We start from the raw sequence: 15,158 nt of genomic DNA on the forward strand, positions 1-15,158 counted from the left end.
AACCAATTTGACAATAAATTTCATATTAAAAAAATGTTTTGGTGCTGATCTAGCTGTATTTCAGGGATAAGTCAAGCTCATGGTCTCCATGTTGTTCTGCCATCTTAACTTCTCTCCAAGAATAGGTATTCACTCTTTAAATATTTGGTAGAATTCACCTGTGAAGCCATCTGGCCCTGGACTTTTGTTAGGAATTTTTTATTTCTGATTCAATTTCTTTGCTGGTTATTGGTCTTTTAAAGCTTTCTCTTTCTTCCTGTTTCAGTTTTGGTAGTTTATATGTTCCTAAGAATTTATCCATATCTTCCCTTTTACCCAATTTGTTGACATATAGTTTTTCATAATATTCTCATATAATTATTTGTATTTCTGTGGTGTTGGTTGTTATTTCTCCTGTCTCATTTGTGATTTTATTTATTTGGGTCCGTTCTCTTTTCTTGTTGATAATGCTGGATAGAGGTTTATCAATTTTCTAATTTTGTTTTAAAGAACCAGCTCCTGGTTTCATTAATCTGTACTATCGTTTTTTTTTAAGTTTACATATCACTTATTTCCATTCTAATCCTTATTACTTCCTTCCTTCTGCTGGCTTTAGGCTTTGTTTGTTGTTCTTTTTCTAGCTCCTTAGGTGTAAGGTTAGGTAAGGTTACACAAACTGACTGGAGTGTAAAATGTTTTCTCATATCTTAGAATCATCTAGCAATACAAATTAAAAACCTTTAAAGCCCAACTTTCCTTTCATCCAGCAATTCAGTTTTCGGGAATACATTGTAAGAAAATATAAGAAAAATGTGCTACAGTGCAAAAATAAGATATTCATTCCAATTTTTCTCATAATAGTACAAAGATGAGGAATAATCAACATAAAATATACCCATGTGTCTGTTTAAAATAAATAGAATCAAGGGCACCTGGGTGGCTCAGTCAGTTAAGCATCCAACTTCGGATCAGGTCATGATCTCACAGTCCATGTGTTTGAGCCTCGAGTTGGGCTCTGTGCTGACAGCTCAGAGCCTGGAGCTTGCTTCAGATTCATTCTGTGTCTCCCTCTCTCTATGCCCCTCCTCCACTTGTGCTCTGTCTCTCTCAAAAATAAATAAACATTAATTTTTTTTAATAAACAAAATCATACTGTAGTGTTCTATGCTTTTTTGGGTATTATTTAACCTTAATTAATGGACACCAATATATATCAATATATGTTAATTTATCTAATTCTTCAATGACTGCAAAACTTCCATTGTCTAGTTTTACTGCAGTTCACATGAGCAAGTACATTACTGGACACATAAGTACTTTTGAATTCTTACAACTGTTGTGTATATACAGCAGTCTACTTGGATGAATATACCTTTAGGATGAATTCCAGAAGGGAGATTTCTGGGAAAGAATGCTTAGTGCATTACTAATTGTAATATGTTGAGAGTATCAGGAGTTTCTCATGAATCTTTAAACCTGCTTCCTTTCCCTCATCTAAGAAGGTGGGGATGGGTTACATAAGCTGTTGGGGCTCAACACAAACATCCCTCATACATCCTAGCTACGCCTTCTATTGCTGTCTTTCTCTCTCTCTCTCCAAGGCTAGCTGTTTGGGTTTCTCCCAACTGCACATTAGGGTGGTGGTTGTGGGCAGTAACTCCCAGGTCTGGCCCATATTCAGACCACCAGGGGCAGTACCCTGGCCAGAAGAAGGCCAGACAGGGAAGAACAGACCACTCCCCACCACCATTATCTCCCTCTGAAGTACACACTTGTGGTCAGTGTGTGACCCTGAATCGTTCCCTCCTCCAGGTATTGGAAACAGGCTGGGTCATCATCCCACTCACTGTACCGCCATAGGTGGCACCTCATCACAGCTTCATCATGGTTTTGTGTCTGTACATCCTGCTCACAGCTGACCCAGGTAGCATATACCACATTTCTCCTATTGGGTTTCTGGACCGTCTGAACAGGACTCACATTTGGCCCATGCACCCCCTCAGCCTTGGCCTGGGGTTGGACCTTGACACCTGCTCCACTCCAGACTGGGCACAGTTGCTAGTCCCCACTCTTGATTATCATCTCCAACAATGGTAAATGGGTGGACAAAAAGTCTCTTTTCCCTCTGCTATGGTGAGGGAGGGGAGGAGAGGGACAGGAAGGGCAGAAAGGGATGCCTTGTGGCTCCTCTCAGTGGTCCTAGTGACAATGCTATTACTTCCAGATGTTAATTCTACCCAGAATTAAGATGACCTCATGCTGGTATTTAAATAATAATGACATGACAGTGGGACTGAGCAATTCTTAGTGGCTGAATTATTTTTAAGGAGCATATATTACTTGTGCTATAAAACAAATAAAATGAAATGATATCTACAGTCTTCACAATGACACAAAGGTTTGGGAGTACCTGATTGTCCGTGGTCATAGTGGTTGCTCTGTGCTAATGCTGCCTGAGGATGAGGTTACCCAGAAGGCTTGTGGCACTGAGAAAATTGGATTTTTTTTTCAGTTTAGACTCTAACCTCTCACACGGACAGGACTCCATCTTCCCAGTGTCCTGAAGAAACTTGATCCTACCCAGAGAACACAGCTGCTGCCAACAGACAAAGCACCAAGGTCAGGGAGACAGCTGGGCAGCAGATAACCTTTCCAAGAGATAACAGGAAATGACTAAGAGCCAATAAAAGAGCTCACCTGAGGAGAAACATGAGCCTGAGGTCAGATCCCACAGTTTATGCTGACTGAAGAGTATGAGACCTTAGTCCTTATCAATAAATCTTTATTTCATACACATAAAGATCTGAGTTGTAGGACAGTTCTTGATTAGATATTAAAAGTGGTTATCCCTAATTCCCTTCCTGATCAAAGAAGAATTACATGTTCTTTACACTTGGCTCTAAATTGCCTCTATATCTTGTCTGTATGAGACAGGGAGGGTGAGAGAAAGGGAGTGAGGGAAAAAGGGAGGGATGTGGTAATTCTACTTCTGCCACAGGGGATCTTTCTAACTCTCAAAGAACCTGTGCTTCTCTAAAGGTAACCTGCAGGGTCTGGGAATGCAAGACAGCAAGGGTTTCTGGTTGGGGGTGGAGGTAGGGCGCAAGGTCAAATTCCTTTCTGTCTTGTAGGTACTTACCTTTGTTTGCTAAAATCAGGGACAATAGTCCGCTGTCCACCCCCTTCTCTCCTCTACTCTCGCTCTTTCCCTGACAGTGGAGGACCAGTCCATCTAGGTGATGGTGAAGCCTTTGAAGGCTCACCAGATGCAGGAGACCTACAACCCTGAGGACTGTATTTTATATGCTGTGTTACCCTTGGAGTAACCCTGTGTCTTTGTAGTCCTGGAATGTGCTGGCTTGTTTTCCAGAGAAACAAAGCATATTTACTGTCTGACAGGAGGAAGAGGTGAACTTTTCTAAAGTCTCCCTCTTCTTTTGGGATCATGCTGCACATACACAGTGCTACGTAACCAGCTGTTTCAAGTTTATAACTCAGTGTGAGCAGCACAACTATGACAGCAAACATTATTCAGCATTGGTTTGTGATGGACGGCCACATTTCATTTTCAAATGTGTTGCAGTTTACTTATATAGTAAGTCCGTGACCATTCTTTTATAAATTAAGCTGCTTTGGAAATCCCATGTATCTAAATCTTTGTTCACATCCAAGACAGTTTCCCTTTTTTTTGAGGGGAGGGGGGGAAGTGAGCAAGGGGTAGGGAGAGAGAGAGAGAGAGAGAGAGAGAAAGAGAGAAGTGGGGCTCACTTCGAGCAGGGCTTGAGCTCACTCGATGGGAGGGGGGGGGCTCTAATTCACAAAGCATGAGATCATGACCTGAGATGAAGTCAAATGTTTAACACAGGCTCCTCCAAGACAGTTTCCTTAACATAAAGTTTTAGAAGTAGAAGTTTTAGGTTACAGGATGTATGCAAGTTTCAAAGCTTATATATTTGAATTTATCAGTCCTTTTCTTTATATTTTTCTGGATTCCTTTCATTCTTGAAATGGCTTTGTAGACTTTCAGACTTTCAGAGCCTAAAAGCTCTCACACATCTCTAAGGAGACTAAAGACTCTTGAGGGCAACTGGGGCAGCTGCACTGAGAAGAAAACTTGAAGGGCCAATTGGCAGGTGAAATGCAGGGCTGGGAACAGTCCTAGACAGAAGGACTGAAAGATTTTGGGGGTGGAGAAGGGAAGGACAGGTCTTCCAGGACTAGGAAACAATGTCCTGCTTCAGGCATGGCAGAATCTCTGCTTGGATGGGGAAGGCTGGCTCTACAGCCTATTCGATATATACATCACTGTGCATACACACAGGTGTTACTACACATATGTCCAAATCTTGGGATTGGCTGGTGAAGTTGACCCCACAGAGGTTGTGTTTGGGTGGCAACAGAAGATGGTATCTAACCATTTTCATTCCCTTTCTGATTCTCCAGCAGGCTCCTTGCTGTCTCTCAGCAACTGTAAGTGTGAATAGGTGTGAATGCTTGAATGTGAGAAGGAGCCAGCAGGACTCAGATGGGTTTAGGCGGTGAGATCTGTGTCCTCTGGGGAGGAAGTTCCTTAAGGCCATCACATCTTTCTCCTCACAGGGCTTGTGGCTGCCACAGCCCTTGTTGTGGTGGGGGCAGGACAAGGGAGGATGGTGGACCACAAAGGGCTCAGATGAAAATGGGGTTAGTCTTGGGGATGTTATTTGAAGTATCTGGATGCCAGAGACACCAGGTACTTTTGACAAAGTGCAGATTCAGGAATCCTCAGTGGGGTCAAGGATGAAGGAATGAGAAAGCCCCGCCCACACAGCATGCGCATGCCCAGTGCCCAGCATCTTCCCATCAGCCACTGACTTGGGTCGTGTGCAAAGCGTTCCGTGCGCAGCACTGTGCGGATCGCGTCCTATCATCTGGATTCTTTCTCGCTAAGATTCACTTGGTACGTCTTTTACCAATTGGTAGGCAGATGAGTCTGCCCAGAAGTTTAAGTGTGAGTGTGAGGAGAGAGCCAGTGGGCTTTGGGTGGGTCAGGCCATATAGTTCCTGGCCTCTGAGGAGGAAGGTCCTTGAGGTCTTTGCCCTCATAGGCGTTGCGGCCACCATAGCTCATGTCACAGTGGCGGGGCCAGAACTAGTGAGGACGGTGAGCTGTGGAGGGGAGGGGGTCGCATGAAGAGGGGGCAAGGCTTAGGGCAAATTCTGAGGTATCTGGGTCTTAGAGGCACCAGGAACTGACAAAGGGTGGATTTGGGAATTGTCGGTGTGGGCGTGAATGAAGGGTGCGGAAGTCATAACCACGTGGTACGTGCGAAGGTAGTGCGCATGTCCAATGCTGTGCGCCTTTCCAGCCGTTATTGGTATGGAACGTGTGCAGTGTGTTCTGAGTGCTGAGCTGTTGGGGTCGCGTCCTACCGCCTGGAGTCTTTCTCTCTGAGACTTGATCGTTCTCCCAGGAGCTTAAATGTGAGTGAGGAAAGAGCCAGCGGGCTTCAGGCAGGTCAGGGTGGCCGTTTCTTGTTGCTGAGGAGGAAGGTCACCTTTCTCTTTACAGGTGTTGTGGCTGCCATGGCTTTTGTCTTTGTTAGAGGGGGGCTGAGACAAGGGAGGGCAATGGGCGGGTGAGAAAGGGGGTCAGATGAAGATGGGGCGAGTCTTGACGATGTTATTTGAGGTATCGGTCTTGGAGGCGCCAGGAACTGCCGACGGAGGGCAGATTTGGGGAATTTTTGGTGAAGCCCCAGTGAGGGGCAGGGAAGCCCTTCCCATGTGGCTTGCAGGATGCAGTGCACATGCCCACTGCCCAGAACTTTCTCCGTGGTGGTTGGCGTGAGAGCATGTGTAGCGTGTTCTGGGTGCTGAGCTGAGCATGTCGAAGCTTACCATGTAGATTTTTTCTCGCTGAGAATCAGCAGGTCTGCAGATTAGTCCGCCCAGGAATTTAAGTTTGAGTGAATGTGAAGAGGTTGCTATTTGCCTTTAGGTGGGTAAGGGCAGTGTGGTTCCTGGCCTCCGCGGAGTAAGTCCATGAAGTCGTCATCCTCAGAGGTATGGCCCACCATAGCCCATGTCCTGGTCGTGGGGCTGGGAAAGGGAGAGTGCCAGATGAAAATGGAGTTGTCTAAGGGGTGCTATTGGAGGCATCTGAGTCCTGGGGGCACCTGAAACTGCCGACAGAGCATGGAATTGAGAATGGTCCGTGGAGAGCTAGACAAGACTGTATATTACAAAATCTCTTCATAGTGGAGAGTCCAGTTGTGAAATGAAATCTTTTTAGGAAAGTTGTATGTTTTTTCAAGTACTTGAAGGTCCGTTGTCTGCCAAATTGCTGTGAAACAAAGGTTTTGCAAATAGCCTCATTTGATGTGATTGGAAAATAGGCAGTTGTTATGAGTTCAAGATTTATTTTGGAAATCTCAACAAATGTAAAAAAGAATTTATAATTAGCAGTTGGCCATAAAAATATTTCAGTATAATTATTATTTTATTACATTCTTCAGTCAATGATTTTTTCTTTTTTATTTATTATTATGTTTTAATTTAAATTCAAGTTCATTAGCATACAGCATAGTCTTAGTTTCAAGAGTAGAACCCAGTGACTCATCTCTTACATATGACACCTAGTGCTCATCCCTAAAAGTACCCTCCTTGATGCCCCTCACCCATTTAACCCATCCTTCCCCACCTCCCCTCCAGCACCCCTTAGTTTGTTCTCTATTTAAGAGTCTCTTATGGTTTGCTTCCCTCTCCCTCTCTGTTTTTATCTTATTTTTCCTTCTCTTACCCTGTGTTCATCTGTTGTTTCTTAAATTCCACATATGAGTGAAATCCTATGACATTTGTCTTTCTCGAACTGTTTTCGCTTAGCATAATACACTCTAGTTCAATCCACGTTATTGCAAAAAATAGTTTCATTCTTTTTGATCGCTGAGTAGTATTCCATTGTATATACATGCACCCCAATGTTTATAGCAGTGCTATCAACAATAGCCAAATTATGGAAAGAGCCCAAATGTGCATCAGCTGATGAATGGATAAAGAAGATGTGGTGTATATTTAACGATTTTCTATTTTCAGTGTGAAATATGAGTGCACGAGTAAGATCAAGATCTAGAGGAAAGGGAGATGGAAAAAAGTCTTCTAAGCAGGAAGAACCTGTGGTTGTGAGTGCTTTAATGTTTTACTTCTATTGGCAGAAATGATTTTTTAGGAAAAACTATCAAAAAAAGTTGTTGAACCAGTATAGTATGTTGTTTAAAGGACTTTCTTGCTTAAAATGGATGAAAAATGAATCCAGGAAAGAAACATTGAGGAAAAAGACTTACATTCTGGTGTTGCCTGGATATGTAAATTGATAGGAGTCCAGGAATCCTCTCTATGACTTCCCTATTGTGCTTATGAATAAACAAACAACACACATCTCAGAAAAGATTAAAAAGGTTTCCAGAATTATTAGTCCTTGCAGATAACTCCTTGGAGTATTTTCTATATATAAAGAGTAATTTTATTGAATACTTACAGAGAAGAGTATAGGAAAAACTTCAGATTTGTGATTGACTACCTCCATGTAGTATGTGTATTTGTGCCTTCTGTCATTATAGTATTAATATCAATACTCTTTATTTGCACCTATCCTCCCCTAAGGCTAAACAACCAGGTGAAAAAACATCACAACAAAAGGAACTACCAACTGAGAATCCAGATATTGAGACTGGGCAAGAGAAAGAAGGAGCACCTGTGGCTCAAGGTGAAGAGGGGATGAAGAAACATGTTGTATTTCATTTATGATGTTATATTAGTAATAGGAATAGATAAAGGGTTCCTTGAAAATTGGCTGGAAACTTGTTTGGTAAGGGAAAGGTATAGTTTGCAGCTGACTGCAGTCCTTCTCTGTGATAAGTTTTCTTTCTTTCAGCATTTTACCATCCCATATTTTAAATTGTTTGGCATGCTTGGAAAGTACAATTCTTGCCAATGCTCTATATTAGCAAAGCAAGGAAACAACATTAAATTTAGACAGAATTATACACTATGTCACTAGTTAAAGTTGGCCTTTTTTGAATGCTGTTTTCTGGGCTTCTTAAGTTGTGGCATCAAATGTTTAAGCAGACCTAGATACACTTTGGCTAACTCTTAGATTGTAATTTTTAAAAATCATAATACAGAGAAACAAAAATGTGAAAGCCTTTCCTAGTTGCTGTTAAAGTCTTCAATATTTTTGTCTTCCTGAACCATAATCTAGTTGTCATATATTCCTTTTTTAAAAACTTTTGTACTTAGAAAAGATTTAAAGCTTACAGAAAAGTTACAAGAAAAGTACAGTGTACTTTTGATAGGAGCCTCAGACACCTTGATTCACGCATTGCTATGCTAACCTTGTGCCACATATCACCCTTCCTTAGATAATAATACACATATTATTATTGTTAAACCACTTGAGATTAAATTTCAACTCTGTACTCTCAAAGTAATTCAGTATCTGTTTCCTAGAAACAAGGATATTGTTTTACATAACCCCAGTACAATGATCAGATTGAGGAACTTTAACGTTAAGAAAAAATTATTATCTAATATGTGGTCTGTTGCCTAGTAATGTCCAGTTTTGTCAGCTGGCTTAGTAATATCCTTTATACCATTATTTTTTCCTGATCCAGGACCCAACCCCAAACCACCCATTGTATTTAGTTGTCACCTCTCTTTGGACTCCTTTATCCTAGAAGTGTACTTCAGTCTTTCTTTGTCTTTCCTGATTGACAATTTCTGGAGTCCAGGCCATTTGTTTTGTAAAATGTTCTTCAGGTTGGGTTTCTCTCATCTTTTTATTTGTGATGACTTTTTTTCACTCATTTATTGGGGCCTGCTTGGTGGCAGATCATGTACTCGATGCTGAAGATAAAAATATAAACGAGAGAATGATTTCTGTCTTGTACTCACAATCTTGTCAGAAATTCAGGTAAACAAATGGCTGATCTAGTGGAATAAGTGCAATAATATAAGTATATATAGGTTACAAAGGTGATAACTAAGTTATCTTAAACAGTTTTGGAAAAAGAAACACTTCATAGAGGAGGTAATATATAAGAAACATAACTCCCATTTTCTAGCAGAAAAACTTTTTAATGCTTACTGCATTCTTATACATCACACTTTTTACACTACAGACTTACAGAGCTTTATTTAATAATATTAATTTATGGTTTGCTGCTTACATTAATAATTCTGTTTATTTATATAAGAACCTGAACTGGACAGTGAAACCCAGGGAATGGGTCTGGAAGAGACTGGAGCTGAGCATGTAGATTGCCCTGAGGTGAAAAAGGAAGACTCCACCTAATCCAGCACCTGCTAAAATTCCAGAAGCATGTAAGTTCTCCATTAAGAATGCCAGTCATGGGGTTGTTCTTTTCTACAATATTATTATACCTTTGTAACAAATCACGAACACAAAGATTATTTGAAAAGTAGCTTAGACACCAAATGCTTGATTCAGAGACAGTATCAGAAGGAAAAAATGAGTTAACTCAAAGGCGTGTTGTTGAATTATAAAACATGGAAGTATTATTACTTTGGAATAGAAGTCCTTTGAAACCTAATGCAAGTGGTCATATACTTACATAAATTATTTAACATACCCCAGTACCAAATGGATATCTAAACAACATAGTAGTACTGATTTTCGTTTAATTTGCCTGAACTATTTCTCAACAATCACTTTATCTTTTAGACACCAAAAAATGATATGGATCTGTTTGTTTTGGCTTTTATAGGTTGGCTTATTTGTTTTTTAAATAGTGAGTGAGGCTAAGAAATGGCAATATTTGCCTGCATCTTGTAATGTCATCTATGATGGTAGTGGCTTATAACTAGTGTGACTGTGTAATTTTTATCATCCAAACCAGGACACTCTTGAGAGTTTAAGGGAGTGCTGTTGACTGCTTACACCAGGACAATAGGTGCCAATGGAAGAAATGGTCACTTTACTATAAATAGACCATAGAAAAGATGAACTGAATCAATGAAATATTTTTGCACAAAAGAGACAAACCAAATGGGATAATGTTCTTTGCCTTCTCTTTAGTTAAAATGGTTCCAAGCATGACATCATCATTTTAATTTTTAATTATTTTTAAAGGTTTTTATTTCTTTTTGAGTGGGGGGAGGGGCAGAGAGAGAAGGGGACAGAGGATCCAAAGCAGGCTGCATGTTGACAGCAGAGAGCCCAATGCTGGGCTCGAACTCATGAACCACGAGATCATGACCTGAGCTGAAGGTGGATGCTTAACCCACTGAGCCACCCACATGTCCTAGTGACATTATTATTTTAGCTAATATAGATAATTAGAAGACTATTTCAAATGAATGAATTTCAGTGATACTGGGTTTACTTGCTTGTTTGCTTTGCTTCTTGGAGTTTCTGCTTGGTTGATTTTATTTTAACTGAAATCAGACAGCTTTTTCTCACTACCTAAAATTATCTTTAAATAGACTAGTGGGATTTGATCTGTTCTGGGTTTGAGAAATCTGTGTTTCTTCATACCACCAAAAAGAGTGATGTATTTAAAAAGTTGGTGCTTATATGCCTGAAAATGTACATTAGCATAGAGGTCTGTGCCGTGATTAAGGTTCTGGTTTTAGTTTCATCTTATAAAACCAAAGCTGTAGTGTCCTTTATGTACCTTTATTCTTGTCTAAGTAAAGTTCTCCTAAGTGATGTACCCAATTCTTACATTTATGTTTTAGGTGATGAACAGTCATATGTTCAAAAGAAGACAAGCTGAAGACATACATATGCTTTGTTATGTTGATAATTTGGCTTAAGTTCTCTCAATAAAGCCTTAATAAAGTTTGCTCAGAAGAAGTCATGCATATCTTTTGTTAAATCTGTTTCTAAGAATGTGATACTATTATAAGTGGTATCTTAAAAAAACTCTTTATCCTATTTAGAGCTGGTCTATAGAAGCGCTGTTTATTCTTGTGTAATGATTTTGTCTGGCAACTTTGCTAAACTTATTCTAATAGTGTATCTCTACATCCTTTTGGATTTTCTACATACACAGTCATACCACATGCAAATAATGATGGTATTGTTTCTTTTGAATCTTTCTACCTTGTAGTTCTTGTCCTTACCTTATGACATTAGCCACATCCTTTTAAGTTGGATAAAAGTGATGATAATAGACATCCTTGTGTATCCCTGATCTCTCAACATTTCACTGTGATGTATGCTATAGATTTTTAATTTTTTAATTTTTTAATTTTTTTAAAGTTTATTTATTTATTTTGAGAGAGACAGAGCATGAGCAGGAGACGGGCAGAGAAGGAGAGAGAGAATCCCAAGCAGGCTCTGCACAACTGTGCAGAGCCCAACATGGGGCTAGATCTCACAAACTGTGAGATTGTGACCTGAGCCAAAATCAGGAGTTGGACACTTAACTGACTGAGCCATCCAGGTGCCCTATTTTTTTTTAAGTACTATAGATTTTTAAAAATTAGATCTCTTCTATTAGATTAAGGAAGTTTCTTTTTATTCCTAGTTTGCTAAGAGTACTTACCATGAATGTTTGTTGAATGTTATTATCACACACTTACTCTACATCTACTGAGGTGATCTTATGAGGTTTTTCCATTAATCTGTTAATGTGGTATTCCTAGACTAAACACAGTTTGAGTCATGATATATTCTCCTTTTTATGTATTGTTGTATTCCTCTTTCTGATGTTTTGTTTAGGATGTTTGTATCTTTGTTCACAAGTGAGATTGGCCCATACATTTTTTTATGTACTCTCTATCTTGGGCTTTGATATTTTCTTATTCTGGCTTCAAAAATGAGTTGAGGTATATATCCTCTTTTTCTGTTTTCTGATAGAGTTCATCTAACTTTGGAATTATTTCTTAAATGTTTGATAGAATTTGTTAGTGAAGCCATCTGGGCTTGGAGTTCATTTTTTAGGAAAGTTTGAAATTAATGATTTAATATTTTCTATTCTCTAGTCAGTTTGGGTAAGTTTTATTTTTATAGGGCTTTGGCCATGTTACCTAAATTTTCATTACAGAGTTGTCCATAATATTCTCTCATTATTCTCTTAATGTCTGCAGGATCTGTGATACTGACATTTTAATTCTTAGTACTGATAATTTGTGCCTTCCCTCTTGCATTATTAACCAGTCTCACTGGAAGTTTACCACCATTATTAGTTTTTTAAAAATAAACCAACTTTTGACTATGCTGATCCTATTCTATTTTTGTTTTATATTTTGTTAATTTTATCTCTCACTTTTATTATTTTTCTTCTTTTTCTGTTTAATTTGCTCTTCTTTTTCTACCTCCTTGAAATAAATGTTTAGCTCACTAATTTTTAGCCTTTAAAAACATTTTTTTTAACGTTTATTTATTGTTGAGAGACAGAGTGCTGGCAGGGGAGGGAGACACAGAATCTGAAGCAGGCTCCAAGCTTCCAGCTGTCAGCACAGCCCCAACGCAGGGCTTGAACACATGAACCACAAGATCATGACCTGAGCTGAAGTTGGACACTTAACCAACTGAGCCACCCAGGCTCCCCTAGCCTTTTTAATATACACTTTTAAATTATAACATTTTCTAAATAGGGCTTTTGTTTCATCTCAAGTTTTGATATATAGTATTTTTGTTATTCAACTTAGCATATTTTCTTATTCTCATTCTGATTTGTTTGAACTATGGACTACTTTTAAGTGTATTCCTTAATTCCTTAACCTTTAAACATTTGAACATTTTCTTTTTGTTATGCAGCACAAGTAACTGATACAGCTATTTGTAAGAGACACAGCTAAAACATAAGAATTCAGAAAATTTGAAAGTAAAAGTATGGGCAAAAGATATTCTGCACAAAATAGCTAAAATAAGCTTTCAGATAAATAAGCATTACTACAAAATAAGGGATATTTCATGTAGAAAAATTCATCAGGAATATTTAACAAATTTTTTTATTTTTTTAAGGAATATTTAACAATTTTAAATATGAACCTAATAGCATCTCTTCAGAGCATAATGGAAAAATTGGTAGAACTCCAAGGAGAAATCAGTAGAAGAGAAAACAGACAAAAATCAGTAAGGAGTGATATGAAAGATTTGCACATCGTGATTAACAAATTTTACCTAATGGAAATATATAGAACTCTGTACTCAACAACGGAATACATATTCTTTTCAGTGTAATTATTCAGTCAGAGGCTTTACACTGTATATTTCAATTTTTAGAAATTTGTCGTGTTTTACAGCCCAGAATATGGTCAATTTTTGTAAAAATTACATATGTGCTTGAAAAGAATGTGTATTCACTTGTTGAATGTAGGTGATGTGCACTGCCTAACTTTGTGTTCCTGTCCTCCATTTATTTTAGTGCTGTGGTCCCCTTGTCCTGACAAGGCAAGGACCCTTGGGCAGTGGCTCAAGTTCTGTTGCCTTCCTCAGCATCCACGTGGCCTATAGGAAACTATATTCATTCTTTCCATGCCATATAGTGGTAGTAGAGCATGTCCCTATGCTGTGATTTGTTTTCTCCCAGCTCTCCTAGGCTGCTCTGTAAGACTTTCTCTTTGAAATTTCTCCAGGCAAAAACCAAGCATCAGTCTCCAGGGGATATACTTCAGGCTCTAAAACTTGGGTCGTCAGACTCCATTCTGGTTGCAGCACTAGGATGGGTCTGTGATTTCCTATAGCTCAGAGCATACAGCTGGTGAGATGCCAGTCTTCCTTTCTTAAACATATTCTAAATGTCTTTTAGTGTTTCTCTTAAATCTCAATTCATTTGATTTTAAATGAGGTGGGTAACATAACCTCCCCTCCAACTCAGAGTAGGGAAGATTTATTTCATACCAGCCCCCAGTAGGTTGACATCTTGCAACTTAGGTATTTTATTTCCAATAGACTCTTTAAGGGACTTTCAAATTTCTACTAATCCTGTCATTATGTAGACTGCTTAGACTAGCAGAATGAGGAAATACATTATTCCCATCTCTTTAAAATGTGAGGTAACTTATTGCCTATTGTCCTGTTGTCAGTAGGCATTTGGACATAATGAATTTAAGAGAGAGGTATAAATTTGAAATTCATTAAGGATATAGATAGCATTTGAAGCCATGGGCCCACAGGAACTCACCTAGGGAGAGATTATATACAGAGAAGAGAGCCACAGGCAGAGTCCTGGGGCTTTCCACATAAGGAAGAGCCTATAAAAGGATTAAGAAAAAGGACCACCAGAGAGGTAGGAAGAAACTAGGTGAGTTGTGGTATCAAGAACATCTAAAGGAAATGAAGTATTGAAAGAAATAATAAGCAGTCAACAATTTAAAATGATGGTGAGGGGTCATGCAAAGAGGCTATAAGAAATTCTTAATCTGGCAAGATATGTGTCACCAGAGACCTTGATAAGATCCACTTGCTCAGGAGGAGAAAAGCCTGATTGAAGAGGATCAAGGTGAAATGGGAGGTGAGCAAGTAGAGGTGGTGATTATAGAAAATGTTTTTTGAGGAGTTTCAATGCACGAAAGAGGGAAATGGAAATTTAGCTAAGAGGCTGGCATGAGGTCAAGGAAGGGGGGATTATTTTTTGATTGATATTAAAGCATGTTTGTGTGCTGGTGAGAATGGCATAGGAGAGGATGGAACACCTTAGTAAGGCCATAGGGATGGGATCTGAACACAAATGGAAGGGTTGGCTTTGGATATGTACAGGGACACATTTCCACAATAACGTGGAAAGGCTAATATTGGAGGGCTCAAGGAGAAATTTCTATCTGAGTAGAAGAAGAGGTAAGATTAGAAAGCAGAGAGGGGGAACCCTCTTGCACTGTTGGTGGGAATGCAAATTGGTGCAGCCACTCTGGAAAACAGTGTGGAGTTTCCTCAAAAAATTAAAAATAGACCTACCCTATGACCCAGCAATAGCACTGCTAGGAATTTACCCAAGGGATACAGGAGTACTGATGCATAGGGGCATTTGTACCCCAATGTTTATAGCAGCACTCTCAACAATAGCCAAATTATGGAAAGAGCCTAAATGTCCATCAACTGATGAATGGATCAAGAAATTGTGGTTTATATACACAATGGAGTACTACGTGGCAATGAGAAAGAATGAAATATGGCCCTTTGTAGCCACGTGGATGGAACTGGAGAGTGTGATGCTAAGTGAAATAAGCCA

At 39.2% G+C, this 15,158-nt stretch overlaps 1 long non-coding RNA gene across 4 annotated transcripts in view; it reads left to right on the forward strand.

Moving 5' to 3' along the window:
• The window catches only part of LOC125931688 (uncharacterized), a 173,349-nt gene extending 162,507 nt beyond the window's left edge, over positions 1 to 10,842 (forward strand). For 2 of the 4 annotated variants that reach the window (XR_007460474.1, XR_007460471.1), the window contains 4 exons: positions 7,054 to 7,139; positions 7,621 to 7,723; positions 9,213 to 9,339; positions 10,717 to 10,842. This is a non-coding gene — a long non-coding RNA (uncharacterized LOC125931688). Of the gene's footprint in view, positions 1 to 4,829; positions 4,919 to 5,323; positions 5,443 to 7,053; positions 7,140 to 7,620; positions 7,724 to 9,212; positions 9,340 to 10,716 lie in introns of those variants that run through there. The other 2 variants (XR_007460473.1, XR_007460472.1) reach the window with 2 other exon arrangements.
• The last annotated feature ends 4,316 nt before the right edge of the window (positions 10,843 to 15,158 follow it).

The sequence above is a fragment of the Panthera uncia genome, chromosome X, assembly GCF_023721935.1.
Source record: "Panthera uncia isolate 11264 chromosome X, Puncia_PCG_1.0, whole genome shotgun sequence".
Classification (NCBI taxonomy): Eukaryota; Metazoa; Chordata; class Mammalia; order Carnivora; family Felidae; genus Panthera; species Panthera uncia.